Source organism: Moschus berezovskii, chromosome 14, assembly GCF_049115385.1.
Source record: "Moschus berezovskii isolate FMDL1 chromosome 14, NW_MosBer_1.0, whole genome shotgun sequence".
NCBI classification, from domain to species: domain Eukaryota; kingdom Metazoa; phylum Chordata; class Mammalia; order Artiodactyla; family Moschidae; genus Moschus; species Moschus berezovskii.
Genome location: NC_142473.1, coordinates 71102079 through 71129853, shown reverse-complemented (window position 1 = coordinate 71129853; position 27775 = coordinate 71102079). Strand labels below are relative to the sequence as shown.

Below are 27775 nucleotides of genomic sequence, written 5' to 3'. Positions count from 1 at the left end.
TGAGAGAATGGGAAGAGTATATCTTTCCTAAAATCACCACGGATGCTGATTGCAACCATGAAATTAAAAGACGCTTATTCCTTGGAAGGAAAGTTATGACAAACCTAGATAGCATATTAAAAAGCAGAGACATTGCCAACAAAGGTCCATCTAGTCAAGGCTATGGTTTTTCCCATGGTCATGTATGGATGTGAGAGTTGGACTATGAAGAAAGCTGATCACCGAAGAATTGATGCTTTTGAACTGTGGTGTTGGGGAAGATTCTTGAGAGTCCCTTGGATTGCAAGGAGATCCAACCAGTCCATTCTAAAGGAGATCAGTCCTGGGTGTTCATTGGAAGGACTAATGCTGAGGCTGAAACTCCAATACTTTGGCCATCTCGTGCGACGAGTTGACTCACTGGAAAAGACTCTGATGCTTGGAGGGATTGGGGGCAGGAGGAGAAGGGGACGACAGAGAATGAGATGGCTGGATGGCATCACCGACTTGATGGACATGAGTCTGAGTGAACTCCGGGAGTTGGTGATGGACAGGGAGGCCTAGCATGCTGTGATTCATGGGGTCACAAAGAGTCGGACACGACTGAGTGATTGAACTGAACTGAACTGAAGGCTTCCGGAACAAAATACCACAAACTGGATTGCTTAAAATAACAGAAATTTAGTTTCTCACAGTTCTGACAGAAAGAAGTCTGAAATCAAGGGGTCCACATGGACATGTTCTCTCTGAGGGCTTTTGGGGAGAATCTGCCCTGTGTCTTTCTCAGCTTCTGGTGCTGCTGGCAGTCCTCAGTGTTTGCTGGCTTGTAGACTCTACTTGTTTATGGCATCACTCCGGCCTCTGCTTCCATCCTCATTTCGGGTTGTCCTCATGTGTTTCTGTTTCTTTTCTCTTTTTATAAGGACATCGGTCAGATTAGGGCCTGCCCTAACCAACGATGACCAATTGTACCTGTAAAGACCATATTTCCAAGGTCATGTTCACAGATATCAGGGATTGGAGCTTCAATATATCTTTTTGTTGGGACTCAGTCCAACCCACAACAGGAGGGCCACCCTGCCCCTCCAATCCCTAACATCCAGCTAAGTACTAACTTGAGTCATGTGTCCAGTCCATCAGGGATGGACAATCACCTTGTCCCAAGGATGCAACCACCTGTTTAAATTTGTGATGAGGCAGGAGGTGCTCAGTGGTGGGTGGGGTAGGCAATGCTTTGACTCAAATACCCAAAGGTCACATGCAGTAGAGAAAATTTCCCAAAGAAATGTGGTTCTTTGTTATGGGAGACTTAGCAAATGAATACCCAGACTTAAAAACAACACAGAAGATCATGACAGAGGTGCTGGGCACAAAACACAAAACAGAGCTGCTCTGTGCTTACCATTCAGTCCTGGCATAAGTTCCCTGGAGCCTGACTCTTTTTGCATCCTCCGTGTGCAGTGTGGTCAGGCAGCTTCAGAGGTGGGTCAAATTTGGCTGCTGCTGCTGCTAAGTCACTTCAGTGATGGGCAAAACCTCTGAGGCATGATTTCTCTCAGGTTGAGATCAAGCCCTCATCTGGGCAAATGAGGCCAAAAAAGACATTTGTTACAGGGTTTCGTCCCAGGTGGCGCTACTAGTAAAGAACCCATCTGCCAATGCACCAGAGACATGGGTTCAATCCCTGGGTTGTGAAGGTCCCCTGGAGGAGGAAATGGCAACCCACTCCAGTATTCTTGCCTGGAAAATCCTATGGATAAAGAAGCCTGGTGGGCTACAGTCCAGGAGGCTACAGAGTCAGACACGACTGAGCACACTTGGCGATAAAGGCTTATGGGAAAGCCACTTTCTTGTTTTTCTGAGAAAGCCACTGGAGACGACCTTTGCTCTTTCTGAAGGGTGTGATAGAGGAAGCATGTGGCCCCTGGATCTATTGGAAACCATCTTCTGCCCATGATTTATGATTGTTTTAACATGAAATTGTCCTCATAGAATGCAGAGTATAGTGAGAGGAAGAAAATAATCTTTGGTGACATTTTTGAGTTCTGTATTAAGCCTTAAATGACTTTGCAATTACATGGGCCAATAAATGCCCTTTCTCATATCAATCTGTTGTTTTAACTGAAAGCATCCTTCTCTCATGGTTAGAAAATCAATACTTTTTAAAAGGCATGGATTACTTTCATAAGTTTAGAGAAATAACTGAAAGCAACCAACAGTGTGCACGCTTGCTTGCTCAGTCGCTTCAGTCATGTCCGATCCTATGGACTGTAGCCCACCAGGCTCGTCTGTCCATGGGATTCTCCAGGCACGAATACTGGAGCAGGTTGCTATTTCCTCCTCCAGGGGATCTTCCTGATTCAGAGATCGAACCCTGGTCTCCTGTGTTGCAAGAAGATTCTTTACTGTCTGAGCCACCAGGGAAGCCCCCAAAGCAACCTACAGCATCAAAATCTAAAGAATTACTTTTGGAAAATTTCCTAATAAGAAAAATAAGAAGCAGGAGGAATTTTCTATCAGGAACTTATTTCTAAAAATGGAATAAAATCATTATAAGCAAACATAATAAACAATTACCCTTTACAGATGATCTTTGGCCAGGCTCTGTACTAAGTGTATCCTATGCAGTAGCTCATTTAATCTACACAACACTCCTGTGAAGAAGGTTCTACAAATTTTGCACTTTTACAGATGAGGAAACAAAGATTCCAAGAGTTTAAATAACCTGCTCAGGGTTACAGTAAAAAAGACTAAAGGAGAATTGGGTCCTGCTAGTCTAGCTCCAGGGGCTTCCCAGGTGGCACTAGTGGTAAAGAGCCCACCTGCCAATGCAGGAGATATAAGAGACATGGGTTCGATCCCTGGGTCGGGAAGATCCCCTGGAGGAGGGCATGGCAATCCATTCCAATTTTCTTGCCTGGAGAATCCCATGGACAGAAGAGCCTGGGAAGCTATGGTCCATAGGGTCATAAAAAGTTGGAAATGACTGAAGTGATTTAGCACACAATCTAACTCCAAAGCCCCACCTTGAACAAGTACACACACTGCCTTCTAAGCATATATCAATTTAATCCTTACACAACTTTCCAGGGTGGGACCAATAACAGATGAGGAAATTCATATTCACAGAAATTAAGTAACAGGAGGGTGCTCCATCAGCTCGTGATTAGGCAAAAAGGTGAACCACAGGGCACAGAGTATTAAGTCAGAGATTAACAAGCAAGATAATTGATATATGGAAAGAACCACCAAAACTTGGCACTCGGTGAGCCCTTAAAGTTTCCTGGTTCATCATGTTCTTTTAGTACTGGAAGATTAAGGCTCAGAGAAGTTTCGCCTCTTGCCCAGGGGAACACAGCATGTTAGTGACAGAGGGGGCATGTGTAGGGCATCTGCTGAATCTGCTTAATTTGGTAACTTTTCCTTGTCTTAATGGAGTAGATCAAGCCTCCAGGCCTGTTCATCTGATAATAGCCCCCTGATTTTCACTGTAGAAACCACCCCTTTTCCCTGCATGTGGTTTTGGAAGGACTGGTAAAAGTCTCCCTCCCTTGGACATGTGATTTGAGCTAGAACAATGGGCATTTCTCTCCTGGGAATTTAAATTTGGACTACCATTTATTTTGATAATAAATCTCTGTTTTTCTTTAAGGAATTCAGAGTCAATTTGTATAGTTTAGAATCTGTGAACCTGGATGAGTTATGGCTTTTTCAGTTACAAGTGTTAGAAACTCAAGCCAAATATACTTAAGCAAAAAAGAATTTAGTGCCTTAGGTGAGGGATCTGCAAACTGTTGCTCTTGGGCCAAATCCTGCTCACCACCTACTCTTGTAACTAGTTTTATTGGAACCCAATTACACCCACCGGCTTATGTACTCTCCATGGTTTTTACACTGTAATAGCAGAGATGAGTAGCTCTGACAAAGGGCCAGCTCTAGCAGGCCCTTTATAGGAAAAGTCTGCCGATCTCTGATCTAGGTGGAATCAAAGTCAGGTGGCTTGATCGAGGGGCTTGATGATATTTCCAAAGTCCAGACCTTCCATCTCTCAGCTTCTGTCTGCTTTCCTGTATTAGCTTCATTCTTGGACTAGCTTTCCCTTGCAGTTGTAGCCCAAGCAGGGACAACAGTTTATTCCTTCCACAGGCAAATAAAAATCTTGGGTCAGGAACTCATTGGCCCAAATCAGCCTTTCCCTGTGGGCAGAGGAGCAGGGCTTACTGATTGGTTAAGTCACTAAGGATTCACCCACTGAAGCTAAGGATGGGGTAAACCAGGATTCTGTAGGGATATGAGGATCCCTAATTTGCCAGATTTGCTGAATGGCTTCCCTGGTGGCTCAGATGGTAAAGAATCTTCCTGCAATGCAGGAGACCTGAGTTCCATCCCTGGGTTGGGAAGATCCCCTGGAGGAGGAAATGGCAACCCACTCCAGTATTCTTGCCAGGAGAGTCCCAAGGACAGAAGAGCCTGGTGGGCTACAGACTATGGAGTTACAAAGAGTTGAATAAGTCGGAAAGACTTTACTTTCTAGCATCAATACTGCTATCATAGCTGACTTCCAATGCAGAGTTGGGAGGAGATGCATGGTAGCAAGCCATTAAATAGTATTTCCACCATTAACGCCATAGACATAAATATTTCAAGGGCTAAGATGATAACAAAATGTAGCAAAATAATTAGGAAGTGATGAACTTGGAACATTTATTACTAATTGTATGTTTATATAAGTTAATTTTTAATAAGGGCTATGTTTGACAACTGGCTTATACTTAACAGTCAGCTCTTACTCACCAGCTCCAGCACAGCATAAAACTTATGGAGACTTCTTTTACCAGAATACAAATAGATAGATATTAGATGGTAAATAGACAACAACAACAAAAACAAATAAAATACCACACAAGTATCCACAGTGGAAAAACTGATAAACCAGTTAAAGGTGGGAAACAGCATGTGAATCCAGAAGGGGGGGGAAGCTGGAGTCAGGCCCTGTGAGGCTAGAGACGTGCGGGCTTATACAGGCTGCCCACTGTCCCTCAAGGAGCTCCATAAAGCACTGGTTTATGCTGACTTCAGGTGGCCTCCTGAAGTAGGTGAAGTAGGTAAAGTGACCCATTAGGCCATGCTGAGAGCTGATCCAGGAAACTCCATAGGAAGAAATCAGGCCGTGTAGGAGGGCCAGACATCAAGGAAAATTAAAAACACTAATTCGATGGAAATACAGATAAATATGAAATGCTGTTACTATGGAACACAGTTCATCAATAACACAGTCTCTGGGGGGCATTACTAATAAGAAAATTAAGAAATGTCTTGGATCTATATGGTTGGTGAAAGCTCTCAAAGGACAGTCCTTTGCACCATCTGATTTCGGCCCCATGCTCACTCTCTGGAGGGACACTGTCTCTACAAATGAGAAAACAGAAATGTGGACATGGTTACAGTGGACAATTGATTGTTGTTGCTGTTCAGTTGCTAAGTTGTGTCCGGTGCGGTCTTTTCCAATGAGTCGGCACTTCGCAACTGGTTGAGCTGTGCCTATAATTCTAGTCTTTTGATTCTAAACTCTATTTTATGAGCTGTAATCACACAAATAACATGCTTTTGCCTTGGGATATGCACACACACATAAACAGGTTAAAACTAGAGAACCAAGTCACCACAAGAAAAAATACCAGGATAATAAATGCTTTTATTTAAAATGGATTTATTTGCACAGGCTAATGAGTCCATTAATATATTTTGATGAATTATATATGTTGCTGCTGCTGCTGCTGGGTCACTTCAGTCGTGTCCGACTCTGTGTGACCCCATAGACGGAAGCCCACCAGGCTCCCCCGTCCCTGGGATTCTCCAGGCAAGAACACTGGAGTGGGTTGCCATTTCCTTCTCCAATGTGTGAAAGTGAAAAGTGAAAGTTAAAAGTGAAAGTGAAGTAGCTCAGTCGTGTCTGACCCTTAGCGACCCCATGGACTGCAGCCTACCGGGCTCCTCCATCCATGGGATTTTCTAGGCAAGAGTACTGGAGTGGCTTGCCATTGCCTTCTCCGGAATATATATGTTAGCACCCAAAAATGGAGTAGGTAAATTTGACTCTGCCATTTGACTTTCAAAGCAGTAGGTTTCAACACTATTACCATGGATAATATAGTGGTTCAGAGTTCAGACTGTAAAGACAGGATGCCCGGATTTGAATCCCAGCTCTATTATTGCTATCTGGAGAATACTGTTTACTTTTTTGTGACTTAATTTCCTCATCTGTAAAATAGGGACAATAACGGTGCTTAATTCACAAAGTTGTTTGAAGGATAAATGAAATAATGCTTAGAGCAGTACCTGGCACATAGTAAACCCTTGATATATATTAGTGGTTAGTATTTTTATCATGATCAACACTACTGATTTTACTTGGCACAAATATTAGCTTCAGAAGTCGAACTTTAAAATGGATGTGCTTATTTAAATTTAGATTTGTTTATTCCTGCTATGATCCTTAGTAATAAAAACACCATACACTCACATTCATGTATTTTTTTATATTACCCAAAATCTGTCTGAAAATATTCTCTCATTTACTCCAATAGTAACAAGAGCACTGGCATCATTTCCACACTGGACAGATAAGGGATCTGAGAAAAAGAAAGTGTGGATAACTTAAGTGTTAAGCATTGGAGCTACAAACCAGCCAGATCTCCTGACTCCAACAGTTACCAAAGAAAGCTGCACTTTCTTAGCATTTTAGCTGCTGAATCACGGGCTGTTCTTTGCTCACAAAGCTTCCCTGAAGCCCTACGTCCCCTTGCTAGGTTTAATGGCTGGTCTCTGAAGCTCCTTCAGCATTACCACCCTTCCTTTCACTGGAGAATCCACTCCCTCTTTCTCAGCCGTGTAGTTTGAGTGGGACCAGCTTCACCCACTCAGTCCCACGAAGGATCCTGATACAATTAGCCTGCCTTAGACTCTGGGCCCCATGATTGGACGTGGCGTGAGCACGTGACCCAATGCGGACCAATGAGAGCTGCGAATCCTAGGTCTTCAGCAGGAGGCTTTAGAAGAGATTTCCAGTATTCCCGAGTCCAGTGTGGGTTGAGGGCTCTGACTGGGTTAGTTCTGTTGCTCTCATTATAAGAGAGCAGGAAGCCACCAGCAGATGCAGGTCCGCATCTAAGCAAAGGATGAAGTCCACAGTATCGAAAGCAGAATGAAGATATGGAGAAAATCCTCAATGACGTCATTTGAGCTGCTAGAAATTGCCTCACTGGAGGCCAGCATCCACTCTAAACTTTTTGGTTATTAGGATCAAAATTTTCCTTTTATCATGGAAGCCTCCAAGTTGGGTTTTCAGTCATAGCAAACAAGAGTTCTATCTGATAGAAAGGGCCTTCCAATATGACCTACACAAAATCCTCAAAGCAAAGAAGAGGTTTAGGCAAGACTAGTTCTATAATCTTGACATGGGATATATATATTCTTCACAATGCTTGCTTCTGGTTCTAAATTTCCTTTATTCCTCCTTTTTTTCATATAGTACCTATTGAAGAGTTAATAACCCATTTTATTTTCCATCAGGAGAGAAAAAAGTGATGGGTATTAAGTGCTTCTATTATTTAAAAAGTTATTGCTATATGATGTGGACTATCAGGACTGTTCTAGTAAAAAGAAAAAGGTGTGGAGGGGGTGGGGCAGGCAGGGTAATTAAAAGAAACCGGTTCTCAACAGGCCAAGCTCTCAAGAACATCTTCTTTCGTTATATTTGAGTCTGTGACACTTACTACCAAATTTAAACCTCCTTTTCTGCCTTTTCCCCCATCTCCCTTCTCTTCGACGTATCCTGTGATCCACTCCTTCTTAATTCCTTTCCACTTTTCCGGATATCCAGGACACTTCCCTGGCTGTACGTGTTGCCCACACCTCCTTCTCACTGTGTGACTTATGTCATATGCGTCCCTGTGCTCCTGTCCGAGTGCAGGCTGAGCACCCCAAAACTTCCACCCTCAGTGTCCTTAGCGACTCATAGCTGACAGCAGCCCCACACGTCCATATCCACCCTTTCCAGAGATGTTGTAAATGAACCCAGATGAACCCCAACTGTCTGGGTTTCACGGATTCATCACATCTCAGGATTGGAAGGAAATTAGCTAGCTAATGCAATGGTCCTAACTGGTATGTATGGATCAGCTGTATGTAGTGTCCTAAGCAAGGTGGTGAAAATAGTACCAAATAATTTACTTAAATCAGTGAACTTAAAAAGATAAAACAAAGACTGATAAAAAGAAGTGTGTTAAAATCAGGGAGTTCTGTTTATCAGAAAGCACTGATAACAGCTAAAGTTCTCATATCTAGACTCCATGAAGAATTTCAGCAAATGAATAAGAAACTTCAACAGACTCTTTCCAGAAGAGGGTATTCAAATGGCTAATTAGTATATGAAAAGCATACAAACGCACCACTCACTTGGGAGACACCAATGAAAACCACCAGAAACCAGAATGATAAACCGCTGAACTGCTTATAAGAGGTCTCATGGGAATGCAAATTGTTCAGTCCTCAGTCCTGTCCGACTCTTTTGGGGCTGAATGGTCCATAGCTCGCCAGGCCCTTCTGTCCAGGGTATTTCCCAGGCAAGAATACTGGAGTGGGTTGTCATTTCCTTCTTCAGGGGATCTTCCCAACCCAGGGATCGAACCCAGGTCTCCTGCATTGCAGGCAGATTCTTTACCATCTGAGCCACCAGGGAGTCCTACTATTAAGAGACATTTCTAAGTGTAAAGACAGGTCAATTTAAAAGTATCAGCAGATCTATATGGCCCTCAGTGCCTATAACATTTATTATCTGGTTCTTCACAGAAAAGTTTGCTGACCCCTGCCTAGACTAATAATCTTCCCTTGCAGTCAAACCCCTATAAGAGGCAGGAGGAGGCTGATTTCATCACATCCTGGTCCTAAACAACAAACTTTTAGGTGCCCCAGGTCCCATCCCAAAGGAGAGACATCTGGATGCTCTGGGTTTAGGAGAATTCTCAGATGCCCCGAAGCTCCTTTCTGCTCCTAACAAACCCATCCCTTCTCTGGTAGCCAATCCTGAAAGGACTAGTTTGGCGGCAAGGTAACTACAGTCATCTGTATGAACTCTACTTATGTCTAATCACCCCACAGCACAGATTGGTTTTGCATATCCTTTACAATGTCATATTAAATTTGTTGCAAGCGTTATTTGATTCCAAACCAAACTATACTCATGCATATTCTATCTTCCTAATGCGTTGCTTTTGGAAAATGGCCAGTGGCTCACAATTTACACAAAATCAAAGGGAACACTGGTCTGGAGTGCTGGGCTATTGGCTCATGCCCAGAATTATTTCTTAATGTGTAGCTGAAAAAGGGAAATGACTGTAAAGCTAACAGCCCCCAAAGAAGTTACAATTTCCAAAACTAAATATCAAGAGAGAACCATTAGGAAGTTTATGAATTGTGTAATGATTTAAAATTTCTACAGCCAGAGCTATCAGCTTAAATTAATCAATTTCTGTCTTGACTAAAGCCTTTTGTAAAATAGCATTGGGATTTTCTCAATACATCTGAACTTTTCAAATGTGAATTTTATACCACGAGAGAAGACAAATATACCTTCCCAGCCTAATAGTTCGATTCAAGGCATAAGCTTTTAATAATAATAGTTACAGTTTCTTAAACTTTTAAATTGCACGAGTCTTTGTCTTTAAGCACATTATTTGATTTAATCTTCCCAACAGCCATATAAATAGGTAGTATTAGTATCCCCATATTACGACAGAGGAAACTAATGTGCAGAGTGATTAAGTAACTTGCAGAAAAATTTCCCAGTGTCATCTAGACAGCCCTAACTGTTTGTTCCCTCATGTTCTTATTGCACATACACATCTCATAAAAAGTTATCAATGCCCATTTTCTACTGAGAGAAATCCCATTTATGTTTTGTGAGAGTTCAGGATATGATTTATTCAAAAAGCATAGATGGCATTCCTGTTAAACACGGGTCACTGTTCTGTGTTTTGCAGGCATGATTTCCCTTTGTCTTCACAACAGCTCCATTAGCCCTATCAGTATCTTCATTTCTTAGGTGATTATCCTGGGATTCAGAGAGCTCATGTACATTGCTTGCCATCACAGAGCTGGTAAAGAACAGAGTGGTAGGTTTCCAATAGAGCAATGGGCATTTGAATGCTGCAGTGTACGAATGTGAGTGTATCTGTGCACGCTCAGTGGTGTCTGACTCTTTGCGGCTCCAAGGACTGTAGCCCACCAGGCTTCTCTGTCCGTGGGATTCTCCAGGCAAGAATATTGGAGTGGGTTGCCATTTTCTCCTCCAGGGAATCTTCCCAACCCAGGGATCCAACCCACATCTCCTGCATTGCAGGTGGATTCTTTACAACCAAGCCACCGGGGGAGCCCACGGGTGTGAGAGTTAGACAATAATGAAGATTGAGGGCTGAAGAATTGTTGCTTTCAAATTGTGGCGCTGGAGAAGACTCTTGAGAGTCCCTTGGACTGCAAGATCAAACCAGTCAATCCTAAAGAAAATCAACTTTGAGTATTCATTGGAACGACTGTTGCTGAGGCTGAAATTCCAATACTTTGGCCACCTGATGTGAAGAGCCGACTCATTGGAAAAGACCATGATGCTGGGAAAGATTGAAGGCAAAAGGAGGAGTGGCAGAGGATGAGATGATTAGATAGCATCACTAACTCCATGGATATGAGTTTGAGCAAATTCTTGGAGATAGAATTCCTGGAGGAGAAGGGGACGATAGAGGATGAGACAACTGGATGGCATCACTGACTCAATGGACGTGAGTTTGAGTAAACTCTGGGAGTTGCCTATGGACAGGGAGGCCTGGTGTGCTGCAGTCCATAGGGTCGCAAAGAGTTGGACATGACTGAGTGACTGAGCTGAACTGAACTGAACTGGACTGGAGATAGCGGAGGGCAGAGAAGCCTGGTGTGCTGCAGACCATAGGGTTGCAAAGAGTTGGACACAACTTAGTGACTAAACAACAGCCAAGTGCTCTGATGCCCCTTTAGGAGAGTAACATCTTGATTCATACGATGAATCAAGTTGGGGTTGTTGGGCTATGATGCTTTTGATTGGGGAAGTTCATGCACTGGACCTGGGGCAGGGCCAATGGCTCTGCTTATTAAAAAATAGTGAGGAACTGAGGAACTTCCCTGGCAGTCCAGTGGTTAAGACTCCAAGCTCCCAATGCAGGTGGCCTGGGTTTGATCCCTGGCCATGGAACTAAATCCTGCATGCCGAAACTAAGACCTGGTGCAGCCAAAAAAAAGTGAGGAATTTTACGTTCCCAAGAGGCAGAGAGACCAACCCTGGAAGCTGGTGTGGGGAAAAGGGCACCAACGGAAAACGTTAAAGCGGAGCCAAGCATTTTTTTCTGGAGGAAAGAAATCCTGAGGCAGAAGTGTGTGTGTGTGTGTGTGTGTGCATGCACGCGCACTCAACATACACTCCCATCCCCTTCTCAAACCTCACCAGGATATTGTCAGTAAAGTCCACCTGGCTCGCTGATGATGAGATTTTTTTTTAGGGTAATTTAGGCACCAAGACAAGAGCTGGATTACTGCAAAGCAAAACCAGAGACAGCTCATGTGACACAAGAACCCCAGCCCAAGGTGCCAACTGACACCCATCCAGGTTACAGCAGTCATCCACAGGGGGCGCGTTTCAGTTCCCTCCTGCCAACTACCCCATTCAACTGTACTCTTTAGTACTGCATTAAGTACTCCTTAGTGCCAGGTAACAGATAAGGAAAAAAAAAAAAACTCTTAGAGGGTGTTTGAGACTAAACTTCTATCCTACTTACTAGGAAAAGAGTACTCATTATTAACTCACTCACCCCTCACAGTTACAGAAGAGAAACTGAGGCACGGAGAAGTTAAGCGCCTGGGCCAGCTAGGAAGCAGCTAGGAAGACACACGGCTGGGACTTGAACTCAAGACAATCCAGCTTCAGAGCCCAGGATCTGAACAAATGCTAAACCACCCAGAACATGCTGCCTGGAGTACAGTGCCTAGAGAACTCAGCAGGGCCCTCCAGCCTCAGATATCTGCTTCCTGAGTTGACAGTATCCAGACTCCAGCTCGTATTCTTCCTCAGGTGGATTTAATGGGCAGTGCGGGTAAGGTCACTCACTGATGCTTGGCTGTTGCTGGGCCCCTATTCTGAGGTGTTCATTAAAAAAAAAAAAAAAGACCCTAGGGATGGGATGAGACTCGCCAGCCAGGTGTCCAGAGCCCAGGCTCCTCCCTGAGCTGAGCAGAGTCTTTTCTGTCTGATTACACCTGCAGGGTGGGCTTGTCTGTCCTTGGCTCACCTGCTGCTTCAAAAGGAGGCAAAGACAGCCTCTGGCCACACAGCAACGCAAAACGTGTCTCTCACCAGAACCTGGTGATCAGCACAAAACCATCTCTGAGGTAGTCAATGTTTCTGAAACCCGAAGCACACTTAACTCTTAAACACCGGTGTGGCTTAAAACTTCTGTCACAAAAATGGGATCTTAAAAAAGTAACAATTTTAAGAGTGGAAATCCCCAACATCACAGCTTACCCTGGCTTTACTTTTTCTCCTGTCCTTCCCGCATCGAGACGAGATCACCACAGACAAGACTCCACATGAGTGTCTCACTGGGGTGAACTGGGGGGATTTTGTTTCTTTTCCTGAGACAAAGAAGATGGAGAACAAATTATCTGGTGCAGCTGAGAAGTGGGCGGAGGGTTCTCCTTTTAAGGGGAACCATTAAGTTTTAGAGTCATTTTCACAGTAACATTAAGCCATTTACTTAGCAATTATGCAGGGAATAAATACTGATAGAGTGTTCCGTGAGCACAGCTGCATGCCCGCATCTGGCGCTGCCTCTGGTTTCCTAGAGGACGCATCTGCCAGCAGAGAGGCTCCTCCAGAGAGCGCCTTGGAGGTTGGATGGGAAACTCAGCTGCAGTATCAGCCAGTGAGGTCAGGAAGGGGTGAGCTGCCCTGACCACGCAAGAAACCCTAGACTTCGTTCTGTATTTTTTACAGAGTCAGGATCTGTGCCCCTGGCCACAAAAAGAAATGACTGAACTAGTAAAAATAAACTCCCTAAGCAACTGAGCATCTGTAATGGGCCAGGAGGGCTTCCCAGGTGGCTCGATGGTAAAGAATCCTCCTGCCAATAGAGCAGACTCAGGTTTGATCCCTGGGTCAGGAAAATGCCCTGGAAGAGGAAAAGCCAACCCACTCCAGTATTCTTGCCTGGGAAATCCCATGGACAGAGCAGCCTGGTGGGCTACAGTCCATGGGGTCGCAAAGAGTCAGACACTTCTTGGGGCGCACACCACTACCACCACCAAAGGGCTAGGCACTGTCCCCTGCACTCTGTGTGTGATGCTTCCTAACAGCGAGGGCGTTACTTGCATTATTCCTGTTTAACAAGGGAGGGCAGGATGGAGGGAGGACTTAGGTACTCAAGCCCAGGTTAGCAGCGCCAAGACTTGAACATGGGTATATTCTGATGTTGGAGCCCATGCTCCTAAACATCACCCTATATTAACTCCCAAGTGGGTGATCATATAGAGCTGTGCCAACAGATTCTGCAGCACTGTGGCTTGCTTGACTCTAGCAGTCATTTTTCAGAGTACCTTACTCTGTGTCAAGGGGCTTTCCAGGTGTGACCAATGCAAGCGACTTAAGAGACGTGGGTTTGATCCCTGGGCTGGGAAGATCACCGGGAGGAGGGCGTGGCAACCCACTCTAGTATTCTTGCCTAGAGAATCCTATAGACAGATGAGCCTGGTGGGCTACAGTCCATAGGGACTCAAAGAGTCAGACAGCACTGAGCAACTTAGAGCACGTGCACTCGGCATCAGACACATCCAGTGGACTGAACTGTAGGGAGCACACCAATGGGAGAGTCAGCAGATGGAGAAGATGTTCTCCACCGCAGGTGGAGCACCCACCCCAACCATTCTTCACCTGTACCTTCTCATATTGCCCCACCTACCCTTTTACTTCGGCCTTTCCCAAAGTGATGAGAAGAAGCAGTCAGATGATTTATGATGAGGGGCAAAGCAACTATGTCTTCCCCTCTCTGAGTCATTCTCCAGATCTGTAGGTATCAGTTCAGCTCAGTCACTCATTTGTGTGTGACTCTTTGCGGCCCCATGGACTGCAGCATGCCAGGCTTCCCTGTCCATCACCGACCGACTCCCAGAGCTTGCTCAAACTCATGTCCATAGAGTCAGTGATGCCATCCAACCATCTCATCCTCTGTCGTCCCCTTCTCCTCCTGTTTTCAATCAATCCCAGTATCAGGGACTTTTCCAATGAATCAGTTCTTCACATCAGGTGGCCAAAATATTGGAATTTCAGCTTCAGCATCCGTCCTTCCAATGAACACCCAGGACTGATTTCCTTTAGAATGGACTGGTTGGATTTCCTTGCAGTCTAAGGGACTCTCAAGAGTCTTCTCCAACACCACAGTTCAAAAGCATCAATTCTTTGGCGCCCAGCTTTCTTTATAGTCCAACTCTCACATCCATACATGACCACGATGTATCTCTAGACATATACAGGTATAAATTTATGTACATGTTTCCGTATTCAGCGAGACGTGTTCCCCCCACCCAGGTCCCACCCACTGTGTTTCCATCTCCGAGTTCTACTGATTTGCGTTTTCTTGTGTTTCCTTCTGAATTTACACATGCATACGTAAGACACTACAGACTTGGTAGTGATTGATCCTCTTCAGTCCTACTCATTTTCTCAGTGCTCTTGCCCTGTGAACACTCAGAGCATCTTCATTCTTTTCTCCAGCTGCATATTATTCCATTTACAGATGCGTCATACTTACTTGTGTTTCCTCCTATTAAAAGACATTCTGATGGTCTCCAACTATTTTGCTGTTCATAAATTGATCCTTTGATGCCTTGTGTCTAGACCTCAATTCTTTAGAACTCCATGAAAAATAAGGAGGTTGATGGGCATCTCCAAATTCCAACAACCCACCACTACTGAGTATCGGAGCAAAGAAGCAAAGCGCACTCAGGAAAAGCCCTGCTCTAAGAAGACCTCACTATGCCAGGAGAGGCGGCCACGTCCACCTTGTCCCAGATATTCCATTTCCAGACTTCCCTGGTCATCCAGGGGTTAAGACTCTGCCTGCCAGTGCAGGGGACATGGGTTTGATCCCCAGTCCCGGAAGATCCCACAGGCTGTGTATCAACTAGCCCGTGTGCCACAACTACTGAAACCCAAGCTCTGGAGCCCATGCTTCTCAATAAGAGAAGCCACCACAAAGAGAAGCCTGTGCATGGCAACTAGCGAAAGCCCACTCACAGCAATGAAGACTCAGCCCAGCCAATAATAATTAATTTAAAAAATTCCATTTCCCTTCAGCTCAGGAAAAAACCCTGACATCTTGAATTACTCAATCTATACATAGAGCAGTTTTTAACTATAATTTTTGTAGGGGTGGTTATTGAGATAGTGTAAAACTCAGCCCAGCCTAGCCTACCAACTCAGGAGGAGACCAGGCATGGAGGCCTTTCCTTTGCTTCTCTGGCTGGGCCCATTAGGGGCTGAGCAATAGTCGTCTCCATGGAGACATTCACTTCCCCAGCTCTCCCCCATCCAAGCCAGAGATGCGTGCCTGCAAATGTGAAAATGTTACATCAGTGCTGGATTTGTCACCAAGAAATGATACATGTTTCTTCTCTTACCCCTTTCAGATCTTTACTAAAAACAGCAGTCACACCTTAGAGTGGGACCAGCACTAAAATAACGAGAGTTAGGACAATCTGCTTGCCCTTCGGTTTGTCCTAACGTTCTCACCTTTCCTAAACTCGGTCACTGCATTCTCCAGCTACTTCCTGCCTCCTCCCACCTGTAGTTGATGCTGTAAATTCCCTGCCCACATTCTCTTAGGTACCATTTCAGGGTACAGTGGCCTGGCTTTCAAAGACTAGCACCCGCATCTCTTTGCCTAAGGGCTTTCTTCAGCTACCAGTGGCCATTCTGCCCATCTGCAAGGCAGACTGGAAGGGCTCAGGAATTAGTGCCCAGTGCTCTTTCCCTTACATTCTACTACATTTGAGCATTGATGATGAAACACGTGGTGTAGCAATTTCTTGGCCATGAAGAGTGTTTCAGTGAGAATGGGTCAGAGAACACTTCATAAAAAAGTTCTTAGAATTTGGGCTGTTTCAAGAAATTCATCCGAACATCTCCAGTTCATTCCCTCCCTGAGTTGTATTTAACACATGCTGTTCCAGGGGCGGCTCTGATGGGACCTGCTCCCATATCTTGTCCTACAAGTCCCTCACACCATCCACACCCTCTGGGCAATACTCGAAAATATCACCTGTGGGAGTCCCCTATTCCTGCAACACTGCTGCAAAGTAAAAACTGGTGACTTATGAAATCAAGCATTTATTTTTCTTATTCACAGGTCTGCAGATTAGCTATGGTGATGCTACTTCGGTCTGGCTTTGGGTCTGTTGCATATGACTAATCCTGGGATCCCGAGACAAAGGGCACTGGCTACCCAACACATGCTCTTCTCATGGTGGTTACAAGGGAAGCCATACAGCGTAAGCATTATTTAAAGGCTCTGCTGGGGTCACAGCCACTCACATTCCATTTGCTGAAGCAGGTCAGTGGCCAAGTCCACAGTCAGTGGGGTAAGAAGCATACAAGTTCCCAGATTGCAAGGGAGATGAGTGAAGCTTTGCTGAATAATACTTCAATCTATCACACATCAGCTAAAAGTGTGATTCCCAGGGAGGGAGGGAGGTCAAGTACATCTCCAAAGTCCTTTACATCTACAAACGGATACTGTCCTATTACTCAAGTCAGTCCTATAAGCTGCCAAGAGGCAATGATCTCAAAGGGACATTTCTTGAGAGACCCAAGGAGGTGTGAAATGGCATCCTCCCAGACTGGAGATCCCCAAGATGGAAAGTATCTAGTTGATCTGGGATATTTTAAAAACCTACCATTTTACTTCTCATGATCTGCTGCTGTAAATCAAGCTTTCAAACTTCTCTTTAGAAAGGATGGGACCTGAAGCAGAGAGAAGAGGCAGATGTAGGTCATTTATATGCTTCATCGTCAATAATCGATGTCTAGCAATGGAGGTCCTGGCCAAGATACAGAAGAGTGCAGTGGCCAGTGGCTACTCCTGAGTTTGACAACACACATTAGAATCTCTTATGTTGGATACTAATTGTCTTCCCCACACAACTCCTCAACTTCCATTTCCCCTTCTGTCTTCCAAGAAGAATCCTCATTTTGCTCATGGAACTCCCTTCCTCAGGGAACAATGACCCACCTCCAACACAAATCTCAGCCTAATTGGCTGGGAGTAGTTCTGTTCCCTTTGCCAGTGACTGGTTCAAGAATAGGTAAGTGACCTAGAAAGCGCTGATGAGATAAACACCGTGGCTGCGGAAAGAGTTTGCTGGAGGGAAAATATTCCATCACCATAAGGAGAAAGCCCTAGAAAGAAATCAACCCTTTCTTCTTTTTCTGAACTTTGTTATGTCTAGATGTCACTGCCAGAGTCCTCTAACTTCCCAAAGATGAAAACAACTGAAAGATGGCAGAGCAGAGAGATGGAAAGAACAAATGTCCTAAGGATATCATTGAACTGCTGAATCAACCTCCCCTGAAGCTTGTCTTAACCACGACCTCGCTTTTCAGTGAGGTCATGAAAGATCCTGGTTCCTGACTTGACTCACAGCTAAACCATCTGAAGCAGTGTCTACCCTATCACTGACTAGCACTGTGTCCTTGGGCAAGTCACTTAATTTCTCCAACTCCATTTTTGCACCAGAACCTATTTCTAGGATTAAATGAAAATGAGTATGAAGCATTTGAAAATCTGCAGTGTCTGGTGTCTGGTAAGGATGCAAATGACTCCTGGGCATGATTTTTATTACAGGTCTTTGGGGCACCATCAAGCAAGACAGTGCAGGCCTGGGCCGAGAATTTTAACTTATGTACTTCTCTGAGTTTACAGTTGTCGCTCTCTGGCTGTTCCTTCTAGAAAGTTACAGTTCAGTTCAGTTCAGTCGCTCAGTCGTGTCCAACTCTTTGCAACCCCATGAATCACAGCACGCCAGGCCTCCCTGTCCATCACCAACTCCCGGAGTTCACTCAAACTCATGTCCTTTGAGTCGGTGATGCCATCCAGCCATCTCATTCTCTGTCGTCCCCATCTCCTCCCACCCCCAATCCCTCCCAGCATCAGACTCTTTTCCAGTGAGTCAACTCGTCGCATGAGGTGACCAAAGTATTGGAGTTTCAGCTTTAGCATCAGTCCCTCCAATGAACACCCAGGATTGATCTCCTTTAGAATGGACTGGTTGACTCTCCTTGCAGTCCAAGGGACTCTCACGAGTCTTCTCCAACACCACAGTTCAAAAGCATCAATTCTTCGACGATCAGCTTTCTTCACAGTCCAATTCTCACATCCATTCATGACCACGGGAAAAACCATAGCCTTGACTAGACAGACCTTTGTTGGCAAAGTAATGTCTCTGCTTTTTAATATGCTATCTAGGCTGGTCATAACTTTCCTTCCAAGGAGTAAGCGTCTTTTAATTTCCTGGCTGTAATCAGCATCCTCAGTGATTTTGGAGCCCAAAAAAATAAAGTCTGACACTGTTTCCACTGTTTCCCCATCTATTTCCCATGAAGTGATGGGACCAGATGCCATGATCTTCATTTTCTGAATGTTGAGCTTCAAGCCAAATTTTTCACTCTTCTCTTTCACTTACAACCCCCCCAAAAACCTGTTTTTATAATGAACTGAGAAGTATAAGTTCTCCTAATCTCACCCTTATGGCAGAAAGTGAAGAGGAAATCAAAAGCCTCTTGATGAAAGTGAAAGAGGAGAGTGAAAAGGTTGGCTTGAAGCTCAACATTCAGAAAACAAAGATCACGGCATCTGGTCCCATCACTTCATGGCAAATAGATGGGGAAACAGTGGAAACAGTGTCAGACTTTATTTTTGGGGGCTCCAAAATCACCGTGGATGCTGATTGCAGCCATGAAATTAAAAGACGCTTACTCCTTGGAAGGAAAGTTATGACCAACCTAGATAGTATATTAAAAAGCAGAGACATTACTTTGCCAACAAAGGTCCATCTAGTCAAGGCTATGGTTTTTCCCGTGGTCATGAATGGATGTGAGAGTTGGACTGTGAAGAAAGGTGATAGCCGAAGAATTGATGCTTTTGAACTGTGGTGCTGGAGAAGACTCTCGAGAATCCCTTGGACTGCAAGGAGATCCAACCAGTCCATTCTAAAGGAGATCAATCTAGGGTGTTCATTGGAAGGACTGACGCTAAAGCTGAAATTCCAATACTTTGGCCACCTCATGCAACGAGTTGACTCACTGGAAAAGACTCTGATGCTGGGAAGGATTGGGGGTGGGAGGCGAAGGGGACGACAGAGAATGAGATGGCTGGATGGCATCACCGACTCAACGGAGGTGAGTTTGAGTGAACTCTGGGAGTTGGTGATGGACAGGGAGGCCTGGCGTGCTGTGATTCATGGGGTCGCAAAGAGCTGGACACGACTGAGCGACTGAACTGAACTGAACTGAAACTAATCTCTGAAGTCTGTGAGGTGTAAAAGCCCCATGGTGACGAGTACAAGGGGGATGTGTTTATGTCTTATTTTTTAAACATTACATAATTAATACTTAGTTTTTTAATATGAAAAAAAATGCATATAAGCAATATGAGAAAAAGAAAAGAAAATTCACTTATGATCCCAACACCCAAAGGAAGGCACTCTGAATACTATGAACATGTTCTTCCAAACTTCTTAGTTGGGGGCATCTTTGAAAAGAGGAAGAAGAGAGAAAAAACAGGCATCCTTGCATGCTACTTCTGAGGGTGAATTGGTGATGACCTTTTGGAGGGAAACTTTGTAGAGTCTTTGGAAATTAAAAAAAAAAAATTTTTTTTTAATGCACCAACACTTTGGCCCTTCTTGAGAGTCCCTTGGACTGCAAGGAGATCAAACCAGTCAATCCTAAAGGAAATCAACCCTGAATATTAATTGAAAGGACTGATGCTGAAACTAAAGCTTCAATACTTTGGCCACCTGATGCGAAGAACTGACTCATTGGAAAAGACCCTGATGTTGGGAAAGATTGAAGGCGGGAGGAGAAGGGAACGACAGAGGATGAGATGAGATGGTTGGATGGCATCACCGACGTGATGGACATGAGTTTGAGCAAGCTCCAGGAGTTGGTGATGGACTGGGAAGCCTGGCATGCTGCAGTCCACGGGGTCGCAAAGAGTAAGACACGACTGAGCAACTGAACTGAAGTTTGGCTCAACAATTTTGCCTTTAGAATCTGATCTCTAGAACAACAGCAGGAGGGGTGGATTATTGGATAGAGCTTGCAGAATTTCAGGTACTGTTCTCCACATTTTTGTACCGTCTCACTTAATCCTCACTACCCATGAGGGAGATATTATATTTTTTATAACAGCTCAATTGAGATACATTTCACATACCATACAATTTGTGTACAATTAATGGTTTTTTAGCATATTCATCAAGTTGTGTAACCATCACCACAAGTTTAGAATATTTTGTTGTTGTTGTTCAGTCGCTAGGACATATCCAACTCTTTGTGACCCCATGGACTGCAGCACACCAGGCTCCTCTGTCCTCCACTGTCTCCTGGAGTTTGCTCAAATCCATGAACATTTTAATCATCCCTAAAAGAAAGCTTCCTTGGTAGTCACGCCTCATTTCTGCAACCCCTTAACCCCTGGCAACCACCAATCTCCTTTCTGTGCCCATGGATTTGTCTATTCTGGACATTTCATAGAAATGAAATCATATAATATGTGGTCTTTTGTAATTGGCATCTTTCAGTTAGCAAAATATTTTCAAGATTCAGCTACAAGCTACAGCTTGTATCAGAACTTACATCTGGTTAATGCCAAATAATATTCCATTGTATAGATACACGGTATTCTGTTTATCCACTTATCAGCTGATGGGCATTAGGGCTGTTTCCACCTTTTTACTAATATAAATAATAATAATATTCACTACTGTGAACATTTATGTACAAGCTTTTCTTTGAACTTGTGTTTTCATTTATCCCAGATAAATACATTGGAGTAGAACTGTTGAATCATACAGGAATTCTACGTTTAGCCTTTTGAGGAGCTGCCAAACTCTTTCCTAAATTGGCTGCGTCATTGTACATTCCCACTAGCAGTGCACAAGGGTTCCAATTTCTTTGTATCCTTGCCAACCAACACTTATTATCTGCCTTTTTGATTACAGACATCTGAGTGGATGCGAAATGGCATCTCATTGTGGTTACTTTGCATTTCCTTGATGAGTAGAGGGAGGTACAATTATTATGTTTATTTCATACATGAAGAAACCAAGTCACAGAGAGGTTCATTAAGTACCCCTGGTTACTTAGCAAGTGTGCAGACTCTTGTGAACACAACAGTATATGCAGAAGATAGCTTGCTGCAGTACTGTGAAAAAAAATTAGAACACCAGTAGGGGTTTACCCCTACAGAGGACCATTCTCCAGTTTGCAAAGAATGAGGAAGGCCCATTTATGTGTACATGTAATGAACTTCAAGGCGCACTGTTAGTGAAAAAGCCAGTCACAGGATCATGTGTACAAAATGAAGCTACAGACACAGTCATTGGTACAGTTGTGGATATATATGATACAGCCACAGATTGGAAGGCTAGGCACTAACCTTGTTAGGAAGCAAGCTCCGGGAGGCCAGGGATCTTTCCATTTTGTGTGCTGCTATATCACCAACAGGCTTTCCTGACGGCTCAGTGGTAAAGAATTTGCTCGCAATGCAGGAGACACAGGAGACGCAGGTTCAATCCCTGGGTTGGGAGGATCCTTTGGGGGAGGAAATGGCTACCTACTCCAGTATTCTTGCCTGGGAAATCCCATGGACAGAGGAGCCTGGCTGGCTACAGTCCAGAGGGTCACAAAAGAGTTGGACATGACTTAGCAACTGAGTAGGCACACATATCACTGATACCCAGAACTGGATGTGTAGCACATAGTAGGGGCAAAATAAATATTTGCTGTGAAATGGACAATTCCTTTGGAGAGAGGATTGGAAATATACACAGAAGAGCTCATGCTTCATTCTGCAGAGCCATGTCCTCTGTGAGTGAATCCATATAAGCTGTATCATTTTTGATACACAAAAATAACCTGGATAAATACAGGTAGCAAGGCAGGGATGATCTCTGCTTCCCGTAACTTGACATGCCAAAGGTTCTCGTAATACTCTGTGTTAAGATCAAAGAAGAAAATAGACAAGTCTAATGAAGCTGCTGTATTTATGAATATTAATGAATAAAAACTGTTTGGATGGCTTAAAAAAAAAAACACCTGGAATTCTTGGGGCCTTTAGCAAGAGAAAAATGAGGACCCCAGGAGAATTGGTATGGAAATGATACACAGCCTCAGTGTCATCCTGGGACACACGAGGCCCTTCCTTGTATCGCCCACCACTTCAAGTGCATACAGCTCCCTCCCAGCGGGGCTCCATCTCTGGGGCTGATCACCTGCAGGGTACCCCAGCCTGATCAATAAGTTGTTCTTCCAGTTAACAGGAATCCAGTGTGAAGATGCCAGCAATGAATCTTGTTTTCATGCCTGAGAAGATCTTAAAAATCAATAAGCATTAGAAGGACACAGCCAAGTAGTTTCCTTTCTATTGTTTTTCAATATTTGTTTAATTTGTCATCCCTGATGAGCCCTCTGAGGAGGCCCAAAGATCAAGGGCTGCTGGTAAAGCAGCACAGGTGTTCACATCACATCATGTAAGGCTAACCGCCTTGGAAGACAATTAAGAGACATTTGGAGTTGGGAGACAGGAAAGGGACCAGAGACTGTGGCCTGTTCTGGTAAACTTAGGGTACAGGGCTGACCTTCAGATTGCAACAGTTACAGGTGACAAAATTCAAACAGTGGAAATGTCAAGTTGCACCAAAAACGATGGTTAGCAGGGACCGGATGCTTTCAAATTGTGGTAATGGAAAGACTCTTGAGAGTCCCTTGGATAGCAAGGAGGTCAAACCAGTCAATCCTAAAGGAAACTGACCCTGAGTATTCATTGGAAGGACTGAAGGTGAAGCTCCAATACTTTGGCCACCTGATTCAAAGAGCTGACTCGTTGTAAAAGACCCTGATGCTGGAAAGACTGAGGGCAGGAGGAGAAGGGGGCAACAGAGGATGAGGTGGTTGGACGGCATCATCAACACAATGAACATGAGTTTGAGCAAACTCTGGGAGATAGAGAAGGACAGGGAAGACCGGTGTGCTGCAGTCATGGGGCTGCAAAGAGCCGGACACGACTTAGCAGCTGAACAACAACGACGGCAGAGGCTGGGGCAAGAGAAACGTGAGCTGTTATGTAACAGCAGGCTGCTCCTCACAGACGAAGGGCACATTCGGGATTTACTGACGCCCTCTCCATTTATGAGGAGGAGGACATCTCTTCTCTGACCACGGGACATTCTCTGACTATGTCCCAAGGCTCAGGCCAAGATGGGACAGTGGGGTAGGGTCTGGCCACCATCTTGGACTCTTCCTTGAGAAATGAAGCGCTTCCTGCCACCTCGGTAAACTAAGGATGCCACGGTCATCAGCAGTTGCAGTCAGCACACGTAGTGAGCTGGCGAGCCCCAAGAGAACTCAGGGGAGAAGGAATACCTGCATCTGGCAGGCATCAGACCCTTGCTCCTCCAGCCTCCTCCATATCTGCGACCTCGGGCAGGTTACCAAACCGGGCCATGTCTGTTTGCCTCATCTCTAAAATAGGCTAACTTTGTAGGTCCCTGGCAAAGACACAGTGAGGATTAACTGAACCAATCTAGATTAAGTGCTTAGAATTTAAGTGGCTGCCAGATGACAATGGCTCAATACTCATTAGTGACATCTTTCTGAAACACAACCTCCTTGCTCACACCCAGATCAGGACAAAATTCAAGCCCTCCTACCCAGCCCACAGCTCTGCAGGAGCAGCTTACCTTTCCCCTCTCACCTCTTGGTGACTCTCTGCTTCCCACTCTACACTCACATTCAAAGTCCTTTTGTTCCTCTCGCAAAACAGATTACCAGGCCTTCATGCACAAAACAGACTGCCACACCATTACCTCTGCCTGGAACCTTCTCCCATCAGTTCTTCCCCAAGCCCCTGCCTACTGACCACTCACCTCTTAGGTCTTAGATGATATGTTCTTTGGGAAGCTTCTCTCACCTATCAGATCCAAGTAGGAGCCCTTCTTTGTGTTTCCACTGTATCTTACTTCCAGTTAATGCCCTTGCTACACTGTATTTTAAAATTTTTATTATGAAAAGTCAAAGCCAAAAGAACAGTACAATACCACAGTGAACTCTCATATACTCCCAACAATTGATAACATTTCACCATACTTGCTTTCTCTCTAAGTGTGTGCGTGTGTGTGTGTGTGTGTGTGTGTGTGTATGCAGGTGGTGGTGGTGTTTAGTCGCTCAATTGTGTCTAACTCTTTTCTGACCTCATGGACTGCAAACCTCCAGGCTTCTCCGTCCATGGGATTTTCCAGGCAAGAATATTGGAGTGGGTTGCCATGCCCTCCTCCAAGGGATCTTCCCAACCCAGGGATCGAGCACAGGTCTCCTGTTTCCAAGCACATTACAGGCAGCGTGACCTTTCAACTCAAAACATTTCAGCTTGCATCTCCAAAAAAGAAAAAAAAAAAAAAAGCTGAGGGTTATTTTCCAATCTGAACTATAACACCCTAATAGCACCTACAAAAAATGAATCATTCTCTAATAACTGAATACTTGATCTGTATCCAAAGTTCCCCAATCCCTCCCTAAATTTCCTTTTCTGTCTTTCTGCAAGATTGCGTTTGAATTGCTCCTTCCCTTGGGCTGCAGCTCTAAGAGGAATGGAATGTGTCCCTTTGCTCCCCTCACCCCAGCACTCAGACTTCCTTGGTAGGAATTTGTTGTAAGAATAGCCTCCATGTCCCACCTCTTCCTGCATCACCATGCCAGAACCCAGGCCCCCAGCATGAGGAGCCCAGAGTCTCAACCACTGGACCACCAGGGAAGTCCTTGTATAGATCCTTTTAAGACAGTCACCAGGAAGAGTGGAGAAAGAAGCTGAGAATATCTGATATGGCTGAATTACGGGCCCCCAAATTTATATGTTGAAGCCCTGTGCCCAACCTTGAAACATAACGATATTTGCTGATGTGGCTTTAAAGTGATGATTAAGTCTAAAAGAGGCATTTAGCGTGGGCCCCAGTCCAGTCTTTACAAGAAGAGGGATTTGGACACACAAGGAGATACCAGAGTGCACACACACAGCGAAAGGCCACATGAGGACCCAGCGAGGGGATGCCGTCTATAAGCCACGGAGACAGCCTCGGGAGAGACGAGCCCTGCGTGCACCTTGATTTCCGCCCCCAGCCCCCAGAGCTGTGAGGGAGTAAATTTCTGTTGTTTCAGCCACCTAGTCTGTGCTGTTTATTTTGCCAACCCTAGCTGACTCAGACAGACTGCTCGGATGCTGGGGGACTCAGGAAAGAGTCTTAGGCACCTGCTTCAAGGGACTGGCAGTTTAGAAATCCCTGAAGTTAAGGAAGGAGGGCGTTCTCTGTAGTATCCACAACATCGTATCAAGAGACAAAGAAGCGGGTTTGACACCCACCAGGCCCAGCCAGTTGGGAAGGAAGACTAGTCTCCATTTGGATGCAATATTGAAGGTCTGGGTTACTGCACAGACCTGGATGTATCAGCTACTGAGTTGAAACAGTGTTGGAACTAGAAAGGTAATCAGAAGAATGAGGCAGTGGACTTCCCTGGTAGTCCAGTGGTTAACAGACTTTATCTCCCAGTGTAAGGGGTGTGGGTTCGATCCCTGGTCCAGAAGCTAATATCCCACAGGTCTCTTGGCCAAAAAACCAGAACATAAGACAGAAACAATTTTGTAACAAATGCAGTAAAGAATTTTCTATTTTAAAAAATAATAGAAAGGCCCATCATAACATCTAGCAGCAAAAAAAAAAAAACGTAGTCAGGGAGCTGCCCTAATTTTCATCCCGAGGCAAGGAAAGAGTAGGGCAGCACATACACAAAAAAAATTAGAGGCAGCAATAGACACAAATAAAGCTGGCTTCCTGAGTATACCTGGTGAGTTCTGCTCATTTAATATTTGTTCCCTTACTTAGCCAGTTGCTGGCCGAGTAAGCGATGGCATTCGTTGAGCAATTATTATCATTCCAAATTCCTTCTCTGTCACCATTGGGCAATTCCATCTTCCTTGAATTCGGCAAAAGCAACGGAACAACAGGCAAACCACTGAGGAGCTTCTGCGTTCCTGGAGCCGACAACTCAAGTGCTGATGTTCTGCAAAGCCAGGATCAGAACACCACCCTCCACAACTCATGATCCAGAGGAGAAGACTAGCTCCCAAACAGCCGAAGGGTAGGGTAGGCTTCAGATTCACATAAGGCTCCAGAGAAAACCGAGTTTAAATCCTGACCCTTCCACCTGACAGCTGTGTGATCCTGGGCAAGATACTTAATGTGTCTGTACTTCACTTTCCTTATCTATAACATTGAGATGATAGAAATACCCACCCACCCCATAGAGTTTATGTGGAATAAATAGAGTTCATTATGTGGAATAAATGAAGAAACAGATGCAAAACATTTAGAACCTCGCCTGACACAGGAGTTAGCATTACGCATAGTTACAAATAGCTAGTATTATAGGTCAGTGCCCCTCAAAGTGAAAGCTTACAGTCACCTTGGTTTGCTGTAAAGGACATCAGCCAAGAGGCGTGGTGATGCAAGCACAGATTCTAGAACCAGACTGCCCAGGTCTGAATCAAGCAAGAATGGAAAGCACGCACCGTAACTGTTTGCTCCAGTTGCTAACAACATTCTCAGATACCTATAGTCATATGTACACATATATAACACACAGAGTAAGAGCTTAATTAGAGCAGCTATCACTAGAGAACTAGTCTTCCCAACAAACCCACGAAGACCCTGATGTTGCTGGTCACCCAGAGACATCAGAGGCATTGAGTTGGGGGTCTGACAGGAAGCATGCTTCCCTGCTCAGTAGGTTGCGGAACTTGACCTCAGCTGCTTTTGCTTCTTTGTCTACCAGCAGACAGTGGCTCTCAAGCCAGCAGCGTGTCTTGAAATCAGAAACCCACCCTCCTTGGGCTGGACACTCAGCCATAACCTCCAGCCCCCATTCCACGCCAGAAGCTCACAGCCGCTTCTGTGTTACCTGATCGGCTTCCTACCTCCAGGGCAGGTGAGGTACCACAGCCCTTCGGCCTCCTGAGATGACCTTTCGATGAGGCCCAGCTGTCCCTGGGCCTGACTGTCCACTCAGTTCCCACTGCCCTGGGCCCTGAGGACTGGCAGAGGAACAGGCAGAAAAGATAAAAAGCTGACACCCCCTGCAGGAAATAATTGTTTAGCTGATTCCAGAACTGAAAAAACAAGTGTAACGTTGGAGAAAGGAGAGCAAAGTGCCATTCAAGTCCATTGTTACAGCCTCCTCTCTGTATTTGGAGGAAACAAAGAGGCCCTGTGTGTGTGGACAATGGCGTGTGTCACCAGCCCTGCTGTGCTACTCCTGGGGACGGGAGGACGGGAAACGAGGCCACAGTACCCTCCTGGGGCTGGTGCACTGTGGACTTCACTAATCACAGCCGCCAGC

General features: G+C 44.9%; 1 long non-coding RNA gene across 3 annotated transcripts; it reads right to left on the bottom strand.

Moving 5' to 3' along the window:
* Positions 1-517: 517 nt before the first annotated feature.
* On the bottom strand, positions 518-27462 carry LOC148775657 (uncharacterized). Of its 3 annotated transcripts, XR_016039047.1 has the most exons (7): positions 27354-27462; positions 24580-24761; positions 22603-22703; positions 21768-22323; positions 17005-17071; positions 1382-1557; positions 518-951 (listed from the first exon to the last, which is right to left on the bottom strand). It is a non-coding gene; the product is annotated as an uncharacterized LOC148775657 (long non-coding RNA). The 3 variants fall into 3 exon arrangements; XR_016039046.1 differs by having other exon boundaries at positions 22603-24761; XR_016039048.1 differs by lacking the exon at positions 17005-17071 and having other exon boundaries at positions 22603-24761.
* Positions 27463-27775: the final 313 nt, after the last annotated feature.